Source organism: Pseudophryne corroboree, unplaced genomic scaffold (genome assembly GCF_028390025.1).
Source record: "Pseudophryne corroboree isolate aPseCor3 unplaced genomic scaffold, aPseCor3.hap2 scaffold_396, whole genome shotgun sequence".
NCBI lineage: Eukaryota > Metazoa > Chordata > Amphibia > Anura > Myobatrachidae > Pseudophryne > Pseudophryne corroboree.
Genome location: NW_026970037.1, coordinates 96,614 through 119,699, shown reverse-complemented (window position 1 = coordinate 119,699; position 23,086 = coordinate 96,614). Strand labels below are relative to the sequence as shown.

General features: G+C 38.7%; 3 non-coding genes and 2 pseudogenes across 3 annotated transcripts; 3 read left to right on the top strand and 2 right to left on the bottom strand.

Moving 5' to 3' along the window:
* The first annotated feature begins 891 nt into the window (after nucleotides 1-891).
* LOC135023356 (U1 spliceosomal RNA) lies at nucleotides 892-1,070 on the top strand (annotated as a pseudogene).
* A 2,083-nt stretch (nucleotides 1,071-3,153) lies between these two features.
* Nucleotides 3,154-3,316, bottom strand: LOC135023187 (U1 spliceosomal RNA). Its single transcript, XR_010220191.1, has one exon. It is a non-coding gene; the product is annotated as a U1 spliceosomal RNA (small nuclear RNA).
* Nucleotides 3,317-18,562: 15,246 nt separating this feature from the next.
* Nucleotides 18,563-18,741, bottom strand: LOC135023364 (U1 spliceosomal RNA; annotated as a pseudogene).
* Nucleotides 18,742-22,504: 3,763 nt separating this feature from the next.
* LOC135023009 (U1 spliceosomal RNA) lies at nucleotides 22,505-22,668 on the top strand. Its single transcript, XR_010220018.1, has one exon. It is a non-coding gene; the product is annotated as a U1 spliceosomal RNA (small nuclear RNA).
* Nucleotides 22,669-22,820: 152 nt separating this feature from the next.
* LOC135023252 (U1 spliceosomal RNA) lies at nucleotides 22,821-22,983 on the top strand. Its single transcript, XR_010220254.1, has one exon. It is a non-coding gene; the product is annotated as a U1 spliceosomal RNA (small nuclear RNA).
* Nucleotides 22,984-23,086: the final 103 nt, after the last annotated feature.

Genomic DNA, 23,086 nt, shown 5'->3' with positions numbered 1-23,086 from the left:
AAAGGGTGTGGGCCCTGCAGCACTACCTGTAGTTTGCATTGTGCATTGGAAGCCTAGTTTGCTGTCTGTTTCCACTTCTTTTTTCTTGAGCCCCTCCCGTCTATACCCTTGTGCACTATCCTGACTTCTCCTCCCGTCTGCTTACTTTGTGCCTTCCAATGCACAATGCAAACTACAGGTAGTGCTGCAGGGCCCACACCCTTTTACTTGCCTTACAGAGCAGCTCTTGAGCTGTTACAGTGCCCAGCTGCTGCAAGAAATCAGCGTGAATGCTTCAGGGGCTGGGGCATGGCCAACATGAGCCCCACACCGAAGGAGGGTGGGGGTGTTTAATGCGAACTAGGGGTCTCGCACAATGCGAACTACAGGTAGTGCTGCAGGGCCCACACCCTTTTACTTGCATTACAGAGCAGCTCTGGAGCTGTTACAGTGCCCAGCTGCTGCAAGAAATCAGCTTGAATCCTTCAGGGGCTGGGGCATAGCCAACATGAGCCCCACACCGACGGAGGGTGGAGGTGTTTAATGCGAACTAGGGGTCATCCAAGTGCCGCAAAAGGCCGCCATGCCCTGCACGCCCCTTTTCTCTTTTCATATGCAGACGAGGGTTGAAGCCAACTTTGACCCACTGCTTGGATGACATCGCCATATGCAAATCCATCTGCTGCAGGCCTTCCCCCAGGAATGCTTGCACTAGTTGTTGCATTTGGTTTGTTGTTTGGGGGTGCTTCAGTATTAGGCAGCCTTCTGCCCTCCCATGTTCATCTGAAAATATGTGTTCTCCCTGCAGTTGTTGTCCCCAGATGAGAGTTCCCTTGTGCTGCCTCAGTTGAATCTCCTTTACTTGACAGAGATGTGCCTGAGCAGCGGCCCTCCCCAGCCCTATCCCAAATCATACTTATTTTGCATAGGAGATACCATGGTCATGAAGACTGTTCTCCCAGGGTGCGGTTCATTCATTGCATTCTGGGTATGCTGACCCCTGTGATTTCCCCAAATGTGGGAAACTCGACTGCATTATTTAATGCGAACTAGGGGTCATCCAAGCACCGCAAAAGGCCGCCATGCCCTGCATACCCCTTTTCTCTTTTCATAAGCAGACGAGGTTTGAAGCCAACCTTGACCCACTGCTTGGATGACATCACTTGCTGCCTTTCCAATGAAGCAAGTTTAATTTAATAATAGGTGAAAAACCATCCCTACAAAGGTGTTAATCAGATACTTGGCTTTGTGGACACTTTTCAGAGCACAAATTTGTTAGCATAAAAATAAAGCCAGAAAATGAAGAGCTGTTTAATCACTCAATTGGATTTTTCTGCCAGCATATTTCTTTTTCTCTGCAACCCACTGCTAAATTGTGCTTTGTGGCTGTTTTTTTTATAAAATCACTTAATCAAATCTAACTCTGATTACATCAGAGAAGGCCAGGTACCCTACACCATAAGAGGTGGTTTGAAATTTTTACTTGTCTACTTAAAGATCACCAAAATCTGATAACATGGTCAATTACGTCCCTAGGTGGGATTGAACCACCAACCTTTTGGTTAACAACTGAACACGCTAACTGTTTGTGCCTCAGAGACACTTTGCGAAAGTACATACTGACAAAGGCTAATAAGCATTCATCTAGAACGTTTCCTAGAAAAACTTTAAAAAGTCAATAATCTGGAGAGTTTTTGTAAGATGTTTCTTCCATCAACCAATGAAGAAACACATTGGTACTTTCCCATGATGAGTGAGTGCTTCAGGATCTCTTGCACTTACATGTGCAGCAGAGTACTGTAATGGAAGCATGCTGGGTCCATAACCCAGAGGTAGGCAGATTGAAACTATCCTCTGCTATATGCATTGTTTTTTGTTAATTAAAGTAATCCAAAACTGGGATTGATATTTTTGCTCTTTTATTTTTACTTAAAGTACAATAACTTTTACCATTTTAATTTGTTTTAATAGTATATTGACAGTATTGTTTTCTTTCAAAAATCCACTTAATTTTCTTTACCCTATTATTAAAATGGTAATTGACAAAAACAAACTACATTGTCACCAGAAGAGCAGTACAAAATATACAAGTGATATATTAAAATCATCTTTCCAGCTTTAATTTCAATGATGCCTTGGTGCAACAATTTTGTGAGAAACATCTTCACCCATAAAGAAAGATTTTCTTAATTCCTTACCTGTGTGCTGATTAGATATCACCTTGTTTTCACATTAAACAGACTTCCCCTTGAGGAAGCAGCAAGGATGCAGTGACGTTTATGTTTCCTGGTGTCAACCTGTATTATTTCAGTAGACATTGAAATGAGGATGCATCTTGCTGCCTTTCCAATGAAGCAAGTTTAATTCAGTAATAGGTGAAAAACCATTCCTACTAAAGGTGTTAATCAGAGACTTGGCTTTGTGGACACTTTTCAGAGAGCAAATTTGTTAGCATAAACATAAAATCAGAAAATGAAGAGCTGTTTAATCACTCAATTGGACTTTTCTGCCAGCATAATTTTTTTTCTCTGCAACCCACTGCTAAATTGTGCTTCCTAGCTGTTTTTTATAAAATCACTTAATCAAATCTAACTCTGATTACATCAGAGAAGGCCGGGTACCCTACACCATAAGAGGGGGTTTGAAATTTTGACTTGTCTACTTAAAGATCACCAAAATCTGATAACAAGGTCAATTACGTCCCTGGGTGGGATTGAATCACCAACCTTTAGGTTAATAGCCATACACACTAACTGATTGCGCCATAGCGACACTTTGCGAAAGTACATACTGACAAAGGCTAATAAGCATTCATCTAGAACGTTTCCTAGAAAAACTTTAAAAAGTCAATAATCTGGAGAATTTTTGTAAGAAACACATTGGTACTTTCCCATGATGAGTGAGTGCTTCAGGATCTCTTGCACTTACATGGGCTATTAACCAAAAGGTTCCCACCCAGTGATGTAATTGACCTTGTGATCAGATTTTGGTGATCTTTAAGTAGACAAGTCAAAATTTCAAACCCCCTCTTATGGTGTAGGGTACCTGGCCTTCTCTGACGTAATCAGAGTTAGATTTAATTAAGGTGCGCAAGGGCATAGAAGGGAGCGGTTTAAGAAAAGAGAAGTGGAAACAGACAGCAAACTAGGCTGGAGAGAGACCTGAGACAAAGAGATCTGAATTATACGAGAGCCGACCAGGGGAAACACAAATTATGCAGTCAAGTTTCCCACATTTGGGGAAATCGCAGGAGCAGCACACCCAGAGTGCAATGGGTGAGCCTTGCCCTGGGAGAAGCACCTTCATGATCATAGTATCTCACCTGGCAGGTAAGTAGGAGTTGGGCTAGTGCTGGGGAGGGTCGCTGCTCGGGTACGCCCCTGTCAAGTGAAGGAGATCCAACTGAGGCAGCACAAGGGAACTCTCGAAAGAAGAACAAGGCTAGAGGAAGATCTGAGACAAAGAAATCTGACTTTTACCAGAGCTGACCAGAGGAAAGCACAAACACAGTACCCCACTACCACCAGGAAACATTAACGCCACTGCATCCTTGCTGCTTTCTCATGTGGTAGTCTATTTAATGTGAAAACAAGGTGATATCTAATTAGCACACAGAAAAGAAAATTAAGTGAATTTTTGAAAGAAAACAATACTGTCAATATACTATTAAAACAAATTAAAATGGTAAAAGTTATTGTACTTTAAGTAAAAATAAAAGAGCAAAAATGTCAATCCCAGTTTTGGATTACTTTAATTAACAAAAAAAATGCATATAGCAGAGGATAGTTTCAATCTGCCTACCTCTGGGTTATGGACCCAGCATGCTTCCATTACAGTACTCTGCTGCACATGTATGTGCAAGAGATCCTGAAGCACTCACTCATCATGGGAAAGTACCAATGTGTTTCTTCATTGGTTGATGGAAGAAACATCTTACAAAAACTCTCCACATTATTGACTTTTTAAAATGTTTCTAGGAAACGTTCTAGATGAATGCTTATTAGCCTTTTTCAGTATATGCTTTTGCAAAGTGTCGCTGTGGCGCAATCAGTTAGTGTGTAAGGCTATTAACCCAAAAGGTTGGTGGTTCAATCCCACCCAGGGACGTAATTGACCTTGTTATCAGATTTTGGTGATCTTTATGTAGACAAGTCAAAATTTCAAACCCCCTCTTATGGTGTAGGGTACCTGGCCTTCTCTGATGTAATCAGAGTTAGATTTGATTCAGTGATTTTATAAAAACAGCTAGGAAGCACAATTTAGCAGTGGGTTGCAGAGAAAAAGAAATATGCTGGCAAAAAAATCCAATTGAGTGATTAAACAGCTCTTCATTTTCTGGCTTTATTTTTATGCTAACAAATTTGTTCTCTGAAAAGTGTCCACAAAGCCAAGTCTCTGATTAACACCTTTGTAGGGATGGTTTTTCACCTATTACTAAATTAAACTTGCTTCATTGGAAAGGCAGCAAGATGCATCCTCATTTCAATATCTACAGAAATAATACAGGTTGACACCAGGAAACATTAACGCCACTGCATCCTTGCTGCTTTCTCATGTGGAAGTCTGTTTAATGTGAAAACAAGGTGATATCTAATTAGCACACAGGTAAGGAATTAAGAAAATCTTTATTTAAGGGTGAAGATGTTTCTCACAAAATCGTTGCCCCAATGCATCATTGAAATTCAAGCTGGAAAGATGATTTTAATATATCACTTGTACATTTTGTATTGCTCTTCTGGTGACAATGTAGTTTGTTTTTGTCAATTACCATTTTAATAATCGGGTAAAGAAAATTAATTGGATTTTTGAAAGAAAACAATACTGTCAATATACTATTAAAACAAATTAAAATGGTAAAAGTTATTGTACTTTAAGTAAAAATAAAAGAGCAAAAATATCAATCCCAGTTTTGGATTACTTTAATTAACAAAAAAAAATGCATATAGCAAAGGATAGTTTCAATCTGCCTACCTCTGGGTTATGGACCCAGCATGCTTCCATTACAGTACTCTGCTGCACATGTAAGTGCAAGAGGTCCTGAAGCACTCACTTATCATGGGAAAGTACCAATGTGTTTCTTCATTGGTTGATGGAAGAAACATCTTACAAAAACTCTCCACATTATTGACTTTTTAAAATGTTTCTAGGAAACGTTCTAGATATATGCTTATTAGCCTTTGTCAGTATGTACTTTTGCAAAGTGTCGCTGTGGCGCAATCAGTTAGTGTGTATGGTTATTAACCAAAAGGTTGGTGGTTCAATCCCACCCAGGGACGTAATTGACCTTGTTATCAGATTTTGGTGATCTTTAAGTAGACAAGTCAAAATTTCAAACCCCCTGTTATGGTGTAGGGTACCTGGCCTTCTCTGATGTAATCAGAGTTAGATTTGATTCAGTGATTTTATAAAAACAGCTAGGAAGCACAATTTAGCAGTGGGTTGCAGAGAAAAAGAAATATGCTGGCAAAAAAATCCAATTGAGTGATTAAACAGCTCTTCATTTTCTGGCTTTATTTTTATGCTAACAAATTTGTTCTCTGAAAAGTGTCCACAAAGCCAAGTCTCTGATTAACACCTTTGTAGGGATGGTTTTTCACCTATTACTAAATTAAACTTGCTTCATTGGAAAGGCAGCAAGATGCATCCTCATTTCAATGTCTACTGAAATAATACAGGTTGACACCAGGAAACATTAACGCCACTGCATCCTTGCTGCTTTCGCATGTGGAAGTCTGTTTAATGTGAAAACAAGGTGATATCTAATTAGCACACAGGTAAGGAATTAAGAAAATCTTTATTTAAGGGTGAAGGTGTTTCTCACAAAATCGTTGCCCCAATGCATCATTGAAATTCAAGCTGGAAAGATGATTTTAATATATCACTTGTACATTTTGTATTGCTCTTCTGGTGACAATGTCGTTTGTTTTTGTCAATTACCATTTTAATAATAGGGTAAAGAAAATTAAGTGGATTTTTGAAAGAAAACAATACTGTCAATATACTATTAAAACAAATTAAAATGGTAAAAGTTATTGTACTTTAAGTAAAAATAAAAGAGCAAAAATATCAATCCCAGTTTTGGATTACTTTAATTAACAAAAAAAAATGCATATAGCAGAGGATAGTTTCAATCTGCCTACCTCTGGGTTATGGGCCCAGCATTTTTCCATTGCAGTACTCTGCTGCACATGTAAGTGCAAGAGATCCTGAAGCACTCACTCATCATGGGAAAGTACCAATGTGTTTCTTCGTTGGTTGATGGAAGAAACATCTTACAAAAACTCTCCAGATTATTGACTTTTTAAAGTTTTTCTAGGAAACGTTCTAGATGAATGCTTATTAGCCTTTGTCAGTATGTACGTTTGTAAAGTGTCTCTGTGGCGCAATCTGTTAGTGTGTTTGGTTATTAATCAAAGGGTTGGTGGTTCAATCCCACACAGGGATGTAATTGACCTTGTTATCAGATTTTGGTGATCTTTAAGTAGACAAGTCAAAATTTCAAACCCCCTTCTTATGGTGTAGGGTACCTGGCCTACTCTGATGTAATCAGAGTTAGATTTGAATAAGTGATTTTATAAAAAAAACAGCTAGGAAGCACAATTTAGCAGTGGGTTGCAGAGAAAAAGAAATATGCTGGCAGAAAAATCCAATTGAGTGATTAAACAGCTCTTCATTTTCTGGCTTTATTTTTATGCTAACGAATTTGTTCTCTGAAAAGTGTCCACAAAGCCAAGTATCTGATTAACATATTTGTAGGGATGGTTTTTCACCTATTACTAAATTAAACTTGCTTCATTGGAAAGGCAGCAAGATGCATCCTCATTTCAATATCTACTGAAATAATACAGGTTGACACCAGGAAACATTAACGCCACTGCATCATTGCTGCTTTCTCATGTGGAAGTCTGTTTAATGTGAAAACAAGGTGATATCTAATTAGCACACAGGTAAGGAATTAAGAAAATCTTTATTTAAGGGTGAAGATGTTTCTCACAAAATCGTTGCCCCAATGCATCATTGAAATTCAAGCTGGAAAGATGATTTTAATATATCACTTGTACATTTTGTATTGCTCTTCTGGTGACAATGTAGTTTGTTTTTGTCAATTACCATTTTAATAATCGGGTAAAGAAAATTAATTGGATTTTTGAAAGAAAACAATACTGTCAATATACTATTAAAACAAATTAAAATGGTAAAAGTTATTGTACTTTAAGTAAAAATAAAAGCTAAAATATCAATCCCAGTTTTGGATTACTTTAATGAACAAAAAAAAAATGCATATAGCAAAGGATAGTTTCAATCTGCCTACCTCTGGGTTATGGGCCCAGCATGCTTCCATTGCAGTACTCTGCTGCACATGTAAGTGCAAGAGATCCTGAAGCACTCACTCATCATGCGAAAGTACCAATGTGTTTCTTCATTGGTTGCTGGAAGAAACATCTTACAAAAACTCTCCAGATTATTGACTTTTTAAAGTTTTTCTAGGAAACGTTCTAGATGAATGCTTATTAGTCTTTGTCAGTATGTACTTTTCGCAAAGTGTCTCTGTGGCGCAATCGGTTAGTGTGTTCAGCTATTAATCAAAAGGTTGGTGGTTCAATCCCATCCAGGGACGTAATTGACCTTGTGATCAGATTTTGGTAATATTTAAGTAGACAAGTCAAAATTGCAAACCCCCTCTTATGGTGTAGGGTACCTGGCCTTCTCTGATGTAATCAGAGTTAGATTTCATTAAGTGATTTTATAAAAAAACAGCTAGCAAGCACAATTTAGCAGTGGGTTGCAGAGAAAAAGAAAAATGCTGGCAGAAAAATCCAATTGAGTGATTAAACAGCTCTTCATTTTCTGGCTTTATTTTTATGATAACAAATTTGTTCTCTGAAAAGTGTCCACAAAGCCAAGTATCTGATTAACATCTTTGTAGGGATGGTTTTTCACCTATTACTAAATTAAACTTGCTTCATTGGAAAGGCAGCAAGATGCATCCTCATTTCAATATCTACGGAAATAATACAGGTTGACACCAGGAAACATTAACGCCACTGCATCTTTGCTGTTTTCTCATGTGGAAGTCTGTTTAATGTGAAAACAAGGTGATATCTAATTAGCACACAGGTAAGGAATTAAGAACATCTTTATTTAAGGGTGAAGATGTTTCTCACAAAATCGTTGCCCCAATGCATCATTGAAATTCAAGCTGGAAAGATGATTTTAATATATCACTTGTACATTTTGTATTGCTCTTCTGGTGACAATGTAGTTTGTTTTTGTCAATTACCATTTTAATAATCGGGTAAAGAAAATTAATAGGATTTTTGAAAGAAAACAATACTGTCAATATACTATTAAAACAAATTAAAATGGTAAAAGTTATTGTACTTTAAGTAAAAATAAAAGAGCAAAAATATCAATCCCAGTTTTGGATTACTTTAATTAACAAAAAAAATGCATATAGCAGAGGATAGTTTCAATCTGCCTACCTCTGGGTTATGGACCCAGCATGCTTCCATTACAGTACTCTGCTGCACATGTAAGTGCAAGAGATCCTGAAGCACTCACTCATCATGGGAAAGTACCAATGTGTTTCTTCATTGGTTGATGGAAGAAACATCTTACAAAAACTCTCCACATTATTGACTTTTTAAAATGTTTCTAGGAATCGTTCTAGATGAATGCTTATTAGCCTTTGTCAGTATGTTCTTTTGCAAAGTGTCGCTGTGGCGCAATCAGTTAGTGTGTAAGGCTATTAACCAAAAGGTTGGTGATTCAATCCCACCAAGGGACTTAATTGACCTTGTTATCAGATTTTGGTGATCTTTAAGTAGACAAGTCAAAATTTCAAACCCCCTATTATGGTGTAGGGTACCTGGCCTTCTCTAATGTAATCAGAGTTAGATTTGATTCAGTGATTTTATAAAAACAGCTAGGAAGAACAATTTAGCAGTGGGTTGCAGAGAAAAAGAAATATGCTGGCAGAAAAATCCAATTGAGTGATTAAACAGCTCTTCATTTTCTTGCTTTATTTTTATACTAACAAATTTGTTCTCTGAAAAGTGTCCACAAAGCCAAGTCTCTGATTAACACCTTTGTAGGGATGGTTTTTCACCTATTACTAAATTAAACTTGCTTCATTGGAAAGGCAGCAAGATGCATCTTCATTTCAATGTCTACTGAAATAATACAGGTTGACACCAGGAAACATTAACGCCACTGCATCCTTGCTGCTTTCGCATGTGGAAGTCTGTTTAATATGAAAACAAGGTGATATCTAATTAGCACACAGGTAATGAATTAAGAAAATCTTTATTTAAGGGTGAAGATGTTTCTCACAAAATCGTTGCCCCAATGCATCATTGAAATTCAAGCTGGAAAGATGATTTTAATATATCACTTGTACATTTTGTATTGCTCTTCTGGTGACAATGTAGTTTGTTTTTGTCAATTACCATTTTAATAATCGGGTAAAGAAAATTAAGTGGATTTTTGAAAGAAAACAATACTGTCAATATACTATTAAAACAAATTAAAATGGTAAAAGTTATTGTACTTTAAGTAAAAATAAAAGAGCAAAAATATCAATCCCAGTTTTGGATTACTTTAATTAACAAAAAAAAGGCATATAGCAGAGGATAGTTTCAATCTGCCTACCTCTGGGTTATGGACCCAGCATGCTTCCATTACAGTACTCTGCTGCACATGTAAGTGCAAGAGGTCCTGAAGCACTCACTTATCATGGGAAAGTACCAATGTGTTTCTTCATTGGTTGATGGAAGAAACATCTTACAAAAACTCTCCACATTATTGACTTTTTAAAATGTTTCTAGGAATCGTTCTAGATGAATGCTTATTAGCCTTTGTCAGTATGTACTTTTGCAAAGTGTAGCTGTGGCGCAATCAGTTAGTGTGTAAGGCTATTAACCAAAAGGTTGGTTATTCAATCCCACCCAGGGACTTAATTGACCTTGTTATCAGATTTTGGTGATCTTTAAGTAGACAAGTCAAAATTTCAAACCCCCTGTTATGGTGTAGGGTACCTGGCCTTCTCTGATGTAATCAGAGTTAGATTTGATTCAGTGATTTTATAAAAACAGCTAGGAAGCACAATTTGGCAGTGGGTTGCAGAGAAAAAGAAATATGCTGGCAGAAAAATCCAATTGAGTGATTAAACAGCTCTTCATTTTCTGGCTTTATTTTTATGCTAACTAATTTGTTCTCTGAAAAGTGTCAACAAAGCCAAGTATCTGATTAACATATTTGTAGGGATGGTTTTTCACCTATTACTAAATTAAACTTGCTTCATTGGAAAGGCAGCAAGATGCATCCTCATTTCAATATCTACTGAAATAATACAGGTTGACACCAGGAAACATTAACGCCACTGCATCCTTGCTGCTTTCTCATGTGGAAGTCTGTTTAATGTGAAAACAAGGTGATATCTAATTAGCACACAGGTAAGGAATTAAGAAAATCTTTATTTAAGGGTGAAGATGTTTCTCACAAAATCGTTGCCCCAATGCATCATTGAAATTCAAGCTGGAAAGATGATTTTAATATATCACTTGTACATTTTGTATTGCTCTTATGGTGACAATGTAGTTTGTTTTTGTCAATTACCATTTTAATAATAGGGTAAAGAAAATTAAGTGGATTTTTGAAAGAAAACAATACTGTCAATATACTATTAAAACAAATTAAAATGGTAAAAGTTATTGTACTTTAAGTAAAAATAAAAGCTAAAATATCAATCCCAGTTTTGGATTACTTTAATGAACAAAAAAAAAAATTCATATAGCAAAGGATAGTTTCAATCTGCCTACCTCTGGGTTATGGGCCCAGCATGCTTCCATTGCAGTACTCTGCTGCACATGTAAGTGCAAGAGATCCTGAAGCACTCACTCATCATGCGAAAGTACCAATGTGTTTCTTCATTGGTTGCTGGAAGAAACATCTTACAAAAACTCTCCAGATTATTGACTTTTTAAAGTTTTTCTAGGAAACGTTCTAGATGAATGCTTATTAGTCTTTGTCAGTATGTGCTTTTTGCAAAGTGACTCTGTGGCGCAATCGGTTAGTGTGTTCAGCTATTTATCAAAAGGTTGGTGGTTCAATCCCACCCAGGGACGTAATTGACCTTGTGATCAGATTTTGGTGATATTTAAGTAGACAAGTCAAAATTGCAAACCCCCTCTTATGGTATAGGGTACCTGGCCTTCTCTGATGTAATCAGAGTTAGATTTGATTAAGTGATTTTATAAAAAAACAGCTAGGAAGCACAATTTAGCAGTGGGTTGCAGAGAAAAAGAAAAATGCTGGCAGAAAAATCCAATTGAGTGATTAAACAGCTCTTCATTTTCTGGCTTTATTTTTATGATTACAAATTTGTTCTCTGAAAAGTGTCCACAAAGCCAAGTATCTGATTAACATCTTTGTAGGGATGGTTTTTCACCTATTACTAAATTAAACTTGCTTCATTGGAAAGGCAGCAAGATGCATCCTCATTTCAATATCTACGGAAATAATACAGGTTGACACCAGGAAACATTAACGCCACTGCATATTTGCTGTTTTCGCATGTGAAAGTCTGTTTAATGTGAAAACAAGGTGATATCTAATTAGCACACAGGTAAGGAATTAAGAAAATCTTTATTTAAGGGTGAAGGTGTTTCTCACAAAATCGTTGCCCCAATGCATCATTGAAATTCAAGCTGGAAAGATGATTTTAATATATCACTTGTACATTTTGTATTGCTCTTCTGGTGACAATGTAGTTTGTTTTTGTCAATTACCATTTTAATAATAGGGTAAAGAAAATTAAGTGGATTTTTGAAAGAAAACAATACTGTCAATATACTATTAAAACAAATTAAAATGGTAAAAGTTATTGTACTTTAAGTAAAAATAAAAGAGCAAAAATATCAATCCCAGTTTTGGATTACTTTAATTAACAAAAAAAAATGCATATAGCAGAGGATAGTTTCAATCTGCCTACCTCTGGGTTATGGGCCCAGCATTTTTCCATTGCAGTACTCTGCTGCACATGTAAGTGCAAGAGATCCTGAAGCACTCACTCATCATGGGAAAGTACCAATGTGTTTCTTCGTTGGTTGATGGAAGAAACATCTTACAAAAACTCTCCAGATTATTGACTTTTTAAAGTTTTTCTAGGAAACGTTCTAGATGAATGCTTATTAGCCTTTGTCAGTATGTACGTTTGTAAAGTGTCTCTGTGGCGCAATCTGTTAGTGTGTTTGGTTATTAATCAAAGGGTTGGTGGTTCAATCCCACACAGGGATGTAATTGACCTTGTTATCAGATTTTGGTGATCTTTAAGTAGACAAGTCAAAATTTCAAACCCCCTTCTTATGGTGTAGGGTACCTGGCCTACTCTGATGTAATCAGAGTTAGATTTGAATAAGTGATTTTATAAAAAAAACAGCTAGGAAGCACAATTTAGCAGTGGGTTGCAGAGAAAAAGAAATATGCTGGCAGAAAAATCCAATTGAGTGATTAAACAGCTCTTCATTTTCTGGCTTTATTTTTATGCTAACGAATTTGTTCTCTGAAAAGTGTCCACAAAGCCAAGTATCTGATTAACATATTTGTAGGGATGGTTTTTCACCTATTACTAAATTAAACTTGCTTCATTGGAAAGGCAGCAAGATGCATCCTCATTTCAATATCTACTGAAATAATACAGGTTGACACCAGGAAACATTAACGCCACTGCATCCTTGCTGCTTTCTCATGTGGAAGTCTGTTTAATGTGAAAACAAGGTGATATCTAATTAGCACACAGGTAAGGAATTAAGAAAATCTTTATTTAAGGGTGAAGATGTTTCTCACAAAATCGTTGCCCCAATGCATCATTGAAATTCAAGCTGGAAAGATGATTTTAATATATCCCTTGTACATTTTGTATTGCTCTTCTGGTGACAATGTAGTTTGTTTTTGTCAATTACCATTTTAATAATCGGGTAAAGAAAATTAATTGGATTTTTGAAAGAAAACAATACTGTCAATATACTATTAAAACAAATTAAAATGGTAAAAGTTATTGTACTTTAAGTAAAAATAAAAGCTAAAATATCAATCCCAGTTTTGGATTACTTTAATGAACAAAAAAAAAATGCATATAGCAAAGGATAGTTTCAATCTGCCTACCTCTGGGTTATGGGCCCAGCATGCTTCCATTGCAGTACTCTGCTGCACATGTAAGTGCAAGAGATCCTGAAGCACTCACTCATCATGCGAAAGTACCAATGTGTTTCTTCATTGGTTGCTGGAAGAAACATCTTACAAAAACTCTCCAGATTATTGACTTTTTAAAGTTTTTCTAGGAAACGTTCTAGATGAATGCTTATTAGTCTTTGTCAGTATGGACTTTTCGCAAAGTGTCTCTGTGGCGCAATCGGTTAGTGTGTTCAGCTATTAATCAAAAGGTTGGTGGTTCAATCCCATCCAGGGACGTAATTGACCTTGTGATCAGATTTTGGTAATATTTAAGTAGACAAGTCAAAATTGCAAACCCCCTCTTATGGTGTAGGGTACCTGGCCTTCTCTGATGTAATCAGAGTTAGATTTGATTAAGTGATTTTATAAAAAAACAGCTAGGAAGCACAATTTAGCAGTGGGTTGCAGAGAAAAAGAAAAATGCTGGCAGAAAAATCCAATTGAGTGATTAAACAGCTCTTCATTTTCTGGCTTTATTTTTATGATAACAAATGTGTTCTCTGAAAAGTGTCCACAAAGCCAAGTATCTGATTAACATCTTTGTAGGGATGGTTTTTCACCTATTACTAAATTAAACTTGCTTCATTGGAAAGGCAGCAAGATGCATCCTCATTTCAATATCTACGGAAATAATACAGGTTGACACCAGGAAACATTAACGCCACTGCATCTTTGCTGTTTTCTCATGTGGAAGTCTGTTTAATGTGAAAACAAGGTGATATCTAATTAGCACACAGGTAAGGAATTAAGAACATCTTTATTTAAGGGTGAAGATGTTTCTCACAAAATCGTTGCCCCAATGCATCATTGAAATTCAAGCTGGAAAGATGATTTTAATATATCACTTGTACATTTTGTATTGCTCTTCTGGTGACAATGTAGTTTGTTTTTGTCAATTACCATTTTAATAATCGGGTAAAGAAAATTAATAGGATTTTTGAAAGAAAACAATACTGTCAATATACTATTAAAACAAATTAAAATGGTAAAAGTTATTGTACTTTAAGTAAAAATAAAAGAGCAAAAATATCAATCCCAGTTTTGGATTACTTTAATTAACAAAAAAAATGCATATAGCAGAGGATAGTTTCAATCTGCCTACCTCTGGGTTATGGACCCAGCATGCTTCCATTACAGTACTCTGCTGCACATGTAAGTGCAAGAGATCCTGAAGCACTCACTCATCATGGGAAAGTACCAATGTGTTTCTTCATTGGTTGATGGAAGAAACATCTTACAAAAACTCTCCACATTATTGACTTTTTAAAATGTTTCTAGGAATCGTTCTAGATGAATGCTTATTAGCCTTTGTCAGTATGTTCTTTTGAAAAGTGTCGCTGTGGCGCAATCAGTTAGTGTGTAAGGCTATTAACCAAAAGGTTGGTGGTTCAATCCCACCAAGGGACTTAATTGACCTTGTTATCAGATTTTGGTGATCTTTAAGTAGACAAGTCAAAATTTCAAACCCCCTGTTATGGTGTAGGGTACCTGGCCTTCTCTAATGTAATCAGAGTTAGATTTGATTCAGTGATTTTATAAAAACAGCTAGGAAGAACAATTTAGCAGTGGGTTGCAGAGAAAAAGAAATATGCTGGCAGAAAAATCCAATTGAGTGATTAAACAGCTCTTCATTTTCTGGCTTTATTTTTATACTAACAAATTTGTTCTCTGAAAAGTGTCCACAAAGCCAAGTCTCTGATTAACACCTTTGTAGGGATGGTTTTTCACCTATTACTAAATTAAACTTGCTTCATTGGAAAGGCAGCAAGATGCATCTTCATTTCAATGTCTACTGAAATAATACAGGTTGACACCAGGAAACATTAACGCCACTGCATCTTTGCTGTTTTCTCATGTGGAAGTCTGTTTAATGTGAAAACAAGGTGATATCTAATTAGCACACAGGTAAGGAATTAAGAAAATCTTTATTTAAGGGTGAAGATGTTTCTCACAAAATCGTTGCCCCAATGCATCATTGAAATTCAAGCTGGAAAGATGATTTTAATATATCACTTGTACATTTTGTATTGCTCTTCTGGTGACAATGTAGTTTGTTTTTGTCAATTACCATTTTAATAATCGGGTAAAGAAAATTAAGTGGATTTTTGAAAGAAAACAATACTGTCAATATACTATTAAAACAAATTAAAATGGTAAAAGTTATTGTACTTTAAGTAAAAATAAAAGAGCAAAAATATCAATCCCAGTTTTGGATTACTTTAATTAACAAAAAAAAATGCATATAGCAGAGGATAGTTTCAATCTGCCTACCTCTGGGTTATGGACCCAGCATGCTTCCATTACAGTACTCTGCTGCACATGTAAGTGCAAGAGGTCCTGAAGCACTCACTTATCATGGGAAAGTACCAATGTGTTTCTTCATTGGTTGATGGAAGAAACATCTTACAAAAACTCTCCACATTATTGACTTTTTAAAATGTTTCTAGGAATCGTTCTAGATGAATGCTTATTAGCCTTTGTCAGTATGTACTTTTGCAAAGTGTAGCTGTGGCGCAATCAGTTAGTGTGTAAGGCTATTAACCAAAAGGTTGGTTGTTCAATCCCACCCAGGGACTTAATTGACCTTGTTATCAGATTTTGGTGATCTTTAAGTAGACAAGTCAAAATTTCAAACCCCCTGTTATGGTGTAGGGTACCTGGCCTTCTCTGATGTAATCAGAGTTAGATTTGATTCAGTGATTTTATAAAAACAGCTAGGAAGCTCAATTTGGCAGTGGGTTGCAGAGAAAAAGAAATATGCTGGCAGAAAAATCCAATTGAGTGATTAAACAGCTCTTCATTTTCTGGCTTTATTTTTATGCTAACTAATTTGTTCTCTGAAAAGTGTCCACAAAGCCAAGTATCTGATTAACATATTTGTAGGGATGGTTTTTCACCTATTACTAAATTAAACTTGCTTCATTGGAAAGGCAGCAAGATGCATCCTCATTTCAATATCTACTGAAATAATACAGGTTGACACCAGGAAACATTAACGCCACTGCATCCTTGCTGCTTTCTCATGTGGAAGTCTGTTTAATGTGAAAACAAGGTGATATCTAATTAGCACACAGGTAAGGAATTAAGAAAATCTTTATTTAAGGGTGAAGATGTTTCTCACAAAATCGTTGCCCCAATGCATCATTGAAATTCAAGCTGGAAAGATGATTTTAATATATCACTTGTACATTTTGTATTGCTCTTATGGTGACAATGTAGTTTGTTTTTGTCAATTACCATTTTAATAATAGGGTAAAGAAAATTAAGTGGATTTTTGAAAGAAAACAATACTGTCAATATACTATTAAAACAAATTAAAATGGTAAAAGTTATTGTACTTTAAGTAAAAATAAAAGCTAAAATATCAATCCCAGTTTTGGATTACTTTAATGAACAAAAAAAAAAAATCATATAGCAAAGGATAGTTTCAATCTGCCTACCTCTGGGTTATGGGCCCAGCATGCTTCCATTGCAGTACTCTGCTGCACATGTAAGTGCAAGAGATCCTGAAGCACTCACTCATCATGCGAAAGTACCAATGTGTTTCTTCATTGGTTGCTGGAAGAAACATCTTACAAAAACTCTCCAGATTATTGACTTTTTAAAGTTTTTCTAGGAAACGTTCTAGATGAATGCTTATTAGTCTTTGTCAGTATGTGCTTTTTGCAAAGTGTCTCTGTGGCGCAATCGGTTAGTGTGTTCAGCTATTTATCAAAAGGTTGGTGGTTCAATCCCACCCAGGGACGTAATTGACCTTGTGATCAGATTTTGGTGATATTTAAGTAGACAAGTCAAAATTGCAAACCCCCTCTTATGGTATAGGGTACCTGGCCTTCTCTGATGTAATCAGAGTTAGATTTGATTAAGTGATTTTATAAAAAAACAGCTAGGAAGCACAATTTAGCAGTGGGTTGCAGATAAAAAGAAAAATGCTGGCAGAAAAATCCAATTGAGTGATTAAACAGCTCTTCATTTTCTGGCTTTATTTTTATGATTACAAATTTGTTCTCTGAAAAGTGTCCACAAAGCCAAGTATCTGATTAACATCTTTGTAGGGATGGTTTTTCACCTATTACTAAATTAAACTTGTTTCATTGGAAAGGCAGCAAGATGCATCCTCATTTCAATATCTACGGAAATAATACAGGTTGACACCAGGAAACATTAACGCCACTGCATATTTGCTGTTTTCTCATGTGGAAGTCTGTTTAATGTGAAAACAAGGTGATATCTAATTAGCACACAGGTAAGGAATTAAGAAAATCTTTATTTAAGGGTGAAGATGTTTCTCACAAAATCGTTGCCCCAATGCATCATTGAAATTCAAGCTGGAAAGATGATTTTAATATATCACTTGTACATTTTGTATTGCTCTTCTGGTGACAATGTAGTTTGTTTTTGTCAATTACCATTTTAATAATCGGGTAAAGAAAATTAATTGGATTTTTGAAAGAAAACAATACTGTCAATATACTATTAAAACAAATTAAAATGGTAAAAGTTATTGTACTTTAAGTAAAAATAAAAGAGCAAAAATATCAATCCCAGTTTTGGATTACTTTAATTAACAAAAAAAAATGCATATAGCAGAGGATAGTTTCAATCTGCCTACCTCTGGGTTATGGACCCAGCATGCTTCCATTACAGTACTCTGCTGCACATGTAAGTGCAAAAGATCCTGAAGCACTCACTCATCATGGGAAAGTACCAATGTGTTTCTTCATTGGTTGATGGAAGAAACATCTTACAAAAACTCTCCACATTATTGACTTTTTAAAATGTTTCTAGGAATCGTTCTAGATGAATGCTTATTAGCCTTTGTCAGTATGTACTTTTGCAAAGTGTCGCTGTGGCGCAATCAGTTAGTGTGTAAGGCTATTAACCAAAAGGTTGGTGGTTCAATCCCACCCAGGGACTTAATTGACCTTGTTATCAGATTTTGGTGATCTTTAAGTAGACAAGTCAAAATGTCAAACCCCCTGTTATGGTGTAGGGTACCTGGCCTTCTCTGATGTAATCAGAGTTAGATTTGATTCAGTGATTTTATAAAAACAGCTAGGAAGCACAATTTAGCAGTGGGTTGCAGAGAAAAAGAAATATGCTGGCAGAAAAATCCAATTGAGTGATTAAACAGCTCTTCATTTTCTGGCTTTATTTTTATGCTAACAAATTTGTGCTCTGAAAAGTGTCCACAAAGCCAAGTATCTGATTAACACCTTTGTAGGGATGGTTTTTCACCTATTATTAAATTAAACTTGCTTCATTGGAAAGGCAGCAAGTGATGTCATCCAAGCAGTGGGTCAAAGTTGGCTTCAAACCTCGTCTGCTTATGAAAAGAGAAAAGGGGTATGCAGGGCATGGTGGCCTTTTGCGGTGCTTGGATGACCCCTAGTTCGCATTAAATAATGCAGTCGAGTTTCCCACATTTGGGGAAATCACAGGGGTGAGCATACCCAGAATGCAATGAATGAACCGCACCCTGGGAGAACAGTCTTCATGACCATGGTATCTCCTATGCAAAATAAGTATGATTTGGGATAGGGCTGGGGAGGGCCGCTGCTCAGGCACATCTCTGTCAAGTAAAGGAGATTCAACTGAGGCAGCACAAGGGAACTCTCATCTGGGGACAACAACTGCAGGGAGAACACATATTTTCAGATGAACATGGGAGGGCAGAAGGCTGCCTAATACTGAAGCACCCCCAAACAACAAACCAAATGCAACAACTAGTGCAAGCATTCCTGGGGGAAGGCCTGCAGCAGATGGATTTGCATATGGAGATGTCATCCAAGCAGTGGGTCAAAGTTGGCTTCAACCCTCGTCTGCATATGAAAAGAGAAAAGGGGCGTGCAGGGCATGGCGGCCTTTTGCGGCACTTGGATGACCCCTAGTTCGCATTAAACACCTCCACCCTCCGTCGGTGTGGGGCTCATGTTGGCTATGCCCCAGCCCCTGAAGGATTCAAGCTGATTTCTTGCAGCAGCTGGGCACTGTAACAGCTCCAGAGCTGCTCTGTAAGGCAAGTAAAAGGGTGTGGGCCCTGCAGCACTACCTGTAGTTCGCATTGTGCGAGACCCCTAGTTCGCATTAAACACCCCCACCCTCCTTCGGTGTGGGGCTCATGTTGGCCATGCCCCAGCCCCTGAAGCATTCACGCTGATTTCTTGCAGCAGCTGGGCACTGTAACAGCTCAAGAGCTGCTCTATAAGGCAAGTAAAAGGGTGTGGGCCCTGCAGCACTACCTGTAGTTTGCATTGTGCATTGGAAGGCACAAAGTAAGCAGACGGGAGGAGAAGTCAGGATAGTGCACAAGGGTATAGACGGGAGGGGCTCAAGAAAAAAGAAGTGGAAACAGACAGCAAACTAGGCTTCCAATGCACAATGCAAACTACAGGTAGTGCTGCAGGGCCCACACCCTTTTACTTGCCTTACAGAGCAGCTCTGGAGCTGTTTAATCACTCAATTGGATTTTTCTGCCAGCATAATTTTTCTCTTACGTCCTAGAGGATGCTGGGGACTCCGTAAGGATAGACGGGCTCCGCAGGAGACATGGGCACTTTAAGAAAGACTTTAGATCTGGGTGTGCACTGGCTCCTCCCTCTATGCCCCTCCTCCAGACCTCAGTTTACTACTGTGCCCAGAGGAGACTGGGTGCTTTTCAGGGAGCTCTCCTGAGTTTCCTGACAGAAAGTATATTTGTTAGATTTTTTTATTTTCAGGGAGCCTGCTGGCAACAGACTCCCTGCATCGAGGGGCGGAGGGGAAAGATGCACACCTACTTCTGTGAGTTGATAGGCTCTGCTTCTTAGGCTACTGTACAGCATTAGCTCCAGAGGGATCGGTACGCAGGTCTCACCCTCGCCGTCCGTCCCAGAGCCGCGCCGCCGTCCCCCTCGCAGAGCCGGAAGATAGAAGCCGGGTGAGTATGAGAAGAAAAGAAGACTTCAGAGGCGGCGGAAGACTTCATGATCTTCACTGAGGTAACGCACAGCAGTAAAGCTGTGCTCCATTGCTCCAATACACCTCACACACGGCAGTCAGTGTAAGGGTGAAGGGCGCAGGGGGGACGCCCTGGGCAGCAATATAGACCTCTCTTTGGCAAAATAAATATATATGCAGCTAGGCACTGTATATATATATAAGAGCCCCCGCCATTTTTTTGCTATATTTCAGCGGGACAGAAGCCCGTCGCTGAGGGGGTGGGGCTTCTCCCTCAGCACTCACCAGCGCCATTTTCTCCACAGCACCGCTGAGGGGAAGCTCCACGGACTCTCCCCTGCTTATACCACGGTAGAAAGAGGGTCTTAAAGAAGAGGGGGGCACATAATTAGGCGCATATATATATGGAAATACAGCGCTACTGGGTAAACATAAAATTATTGTGTTTTTTTCCTGGGTCATATAGCGCTGGGGTGTGTGCTGGCATACTCTCTCTCTCTCTGTCTCTCCAAAGGGCCTTGTTGGGGAACTGTCCTCAGATAAGAGGATTCCCTGAGTGTATGGTGTGTCGGTACACGTGTGTCGACATGTCTGAGGTAGAAGGCTCTCCTAGAGAGGAGCAGGAGCAAATTAATGTGGTGTCTCCATCGACAACGCCGACACCTGACTGGATGGATATGTGGAATGTTTTAAGTGCTAATGTAAACTTATTACACAAGAGATTAGACAAAGCTGAAGCTAGGGAACAGTCAGGGAGTCAACCCATGCCTGTCCCTATGTCGCAGGGACCTTCGGGGTCTCAAAAGCGCCCACTATCCCAAATAGTTGACACAGATACCGACACAGATTCTGACTCCAGTGTCGACTACGATGATGCAAAGTTACAGCCAAAATTGGCTAAATGTATTCGATATATGATTATTGCAATAAAAGATGTTTTGCACATCACAGAGTCCCCTGTCCCTGACACGAGGGTACACATGTATAAGGGAAAGAAACCTGAGATAACCTTTCCCCCCTCACATGAGTTGAACGAATTATGTGAAAAAGCTTGGGAATCTCCAGACAAAAAGCTGCAGATTCCCAAAAGGATTCTTATGGCGTATCCTTTCCCGCCAATGGACAGGATACGGTGGGAATCCTCCCCTAGGGTGGATAAAGCATTGACACGCTTATCCAAAAAGGTAGCGCTGCCATCCCAGGATACGGCTACCATCAGGGACCCTGCTGACCGCAAGCAGGAGGTTACCCTAAAGTCCATTTACACACATTCTGGTACCTTACTCAGACCGGCAATTGCGTCGGCCGGGGTTGTAGCGCGGTGGCAGCATGGACAGATACCTTATCAGCAGAGATTGAGACCCTAGATAAGGATGCTATGTTATTGACCATAGGGCATATAAAAGATGCTGTCCTATATATGAGAGATGCTCAAAGTGACATTAGTCTACTGGGTTCTAGAATAAACGCTATGTCGATTTCTGCTAGACGAGTCCTATGGACCCGGCAATGGACAGGTGATGCCGACTCAAAAAGGCATATGGAGGTTTTACCTTACAGGGGTGAGGAATTGTTTGGGAAAGGTCTCTCGGACCTAGTCTCCACAGCTACAGCTGGTAAATCAAAGTTTTTGCCTTATATTCCCTCACAGCCTAAGAAAGCACCACATTATCAAATGCAGTCCTTTCGATCACAGAGAAACAAGAAAGTACGAGGTGCGTCCTTTCTTGCCAGAGGTAAGGGCAGAGGGAAGAAGCTGCACAACACAGCTAGTTCCCAGGAACAGAAGTCCTCCCCGGCCTCTACAAAATCCACCGCATGACGCTGGGGCTCCGCTAAAGGAGTCCGCCCAGTTGAGGGCACGTCTTCGAGTTTTCAGCCACATCTGGGTTCATTCGCAGGTGGATCCCTAGGCAATAGAAATTGTTTCTCAGGGTTACAAGCTGAAATTCGAAGAGGTGCCTCCTCGCCGGTTTTTCAAATCGGCCCTACCATCTTCTCCCCAGGAAAGGGAGATAGTGTTAAATGCAATTCACAAATTGTATCTTCAACATATGCAGATGAGGGTTCCAGCCAACTTTGGCCCACTGCTTGGATGACATCACCGTATGTAAATCCGTCTTCTGCAGACCTTCTCCCAGGAATGCTTGTACTAGTTGTTGCATTTGGTTTGTTGTTTGGGCGTGCTTCAGTATTAGGCAGCCTTCTGCCCTCCCATGTTCATCTGAAAATATGTGTTCTCCCGGCAGTTGTTGTCCCCAGATGAGAGTTCCCTTGTGCTGCCTCAGTTGAATCTCCTTTACTTGACAGAGATGTGCCTGAGCAGCGGCCCTCCCCAGCCCTATCTCAAATCATACTTATTTTGCATAGGAGATACCATGGTCATAAAGATTGTTCTCCCAGGGTGAGGTTCATTCATTGCATTCTGGGTATGCTGACCCCTGTGATTTCCCCAAATGTGGGAAACTCAACTGCATTATTTGTGGTAGTGGGGGACTGTGTTTGTGTTTTCCTCTTGTCAGCTCTGGTAAAAGTCAGATTTCTTTGTCTCAGATCTTCCTCTAGCCTTGTTCTTCTTTCGAGAGTTCCATTGTGCTGCCTCAGTTTGATCTCCTTCACTTGACAGGGGGGTACCCGAGCAGCGACCCTCCCCAGCTCTAGCCCAACTCCTACATACCTGCCAGGTGAGATACTATGATCATGAAGGTGCTTCTCCCAGGGCAAGGCTCACCCATTGCACTCTGGGTGTGCTGCTCCTGCGATTTCCCCAAATGTGGGAAACTTGACTGCATAATTTGTGTTTCCCCTGGTCGGCTCTCGTATAATTCAGATCTCTTTGTCTCAGGTCTCTCTCCAGCCTAGTTTGCTGTCTGTTTCCACTTCTGTTTTCTTGAGCCGCTCCCTTCTATGCCCTTGCGCACTATCCTGACTTCTC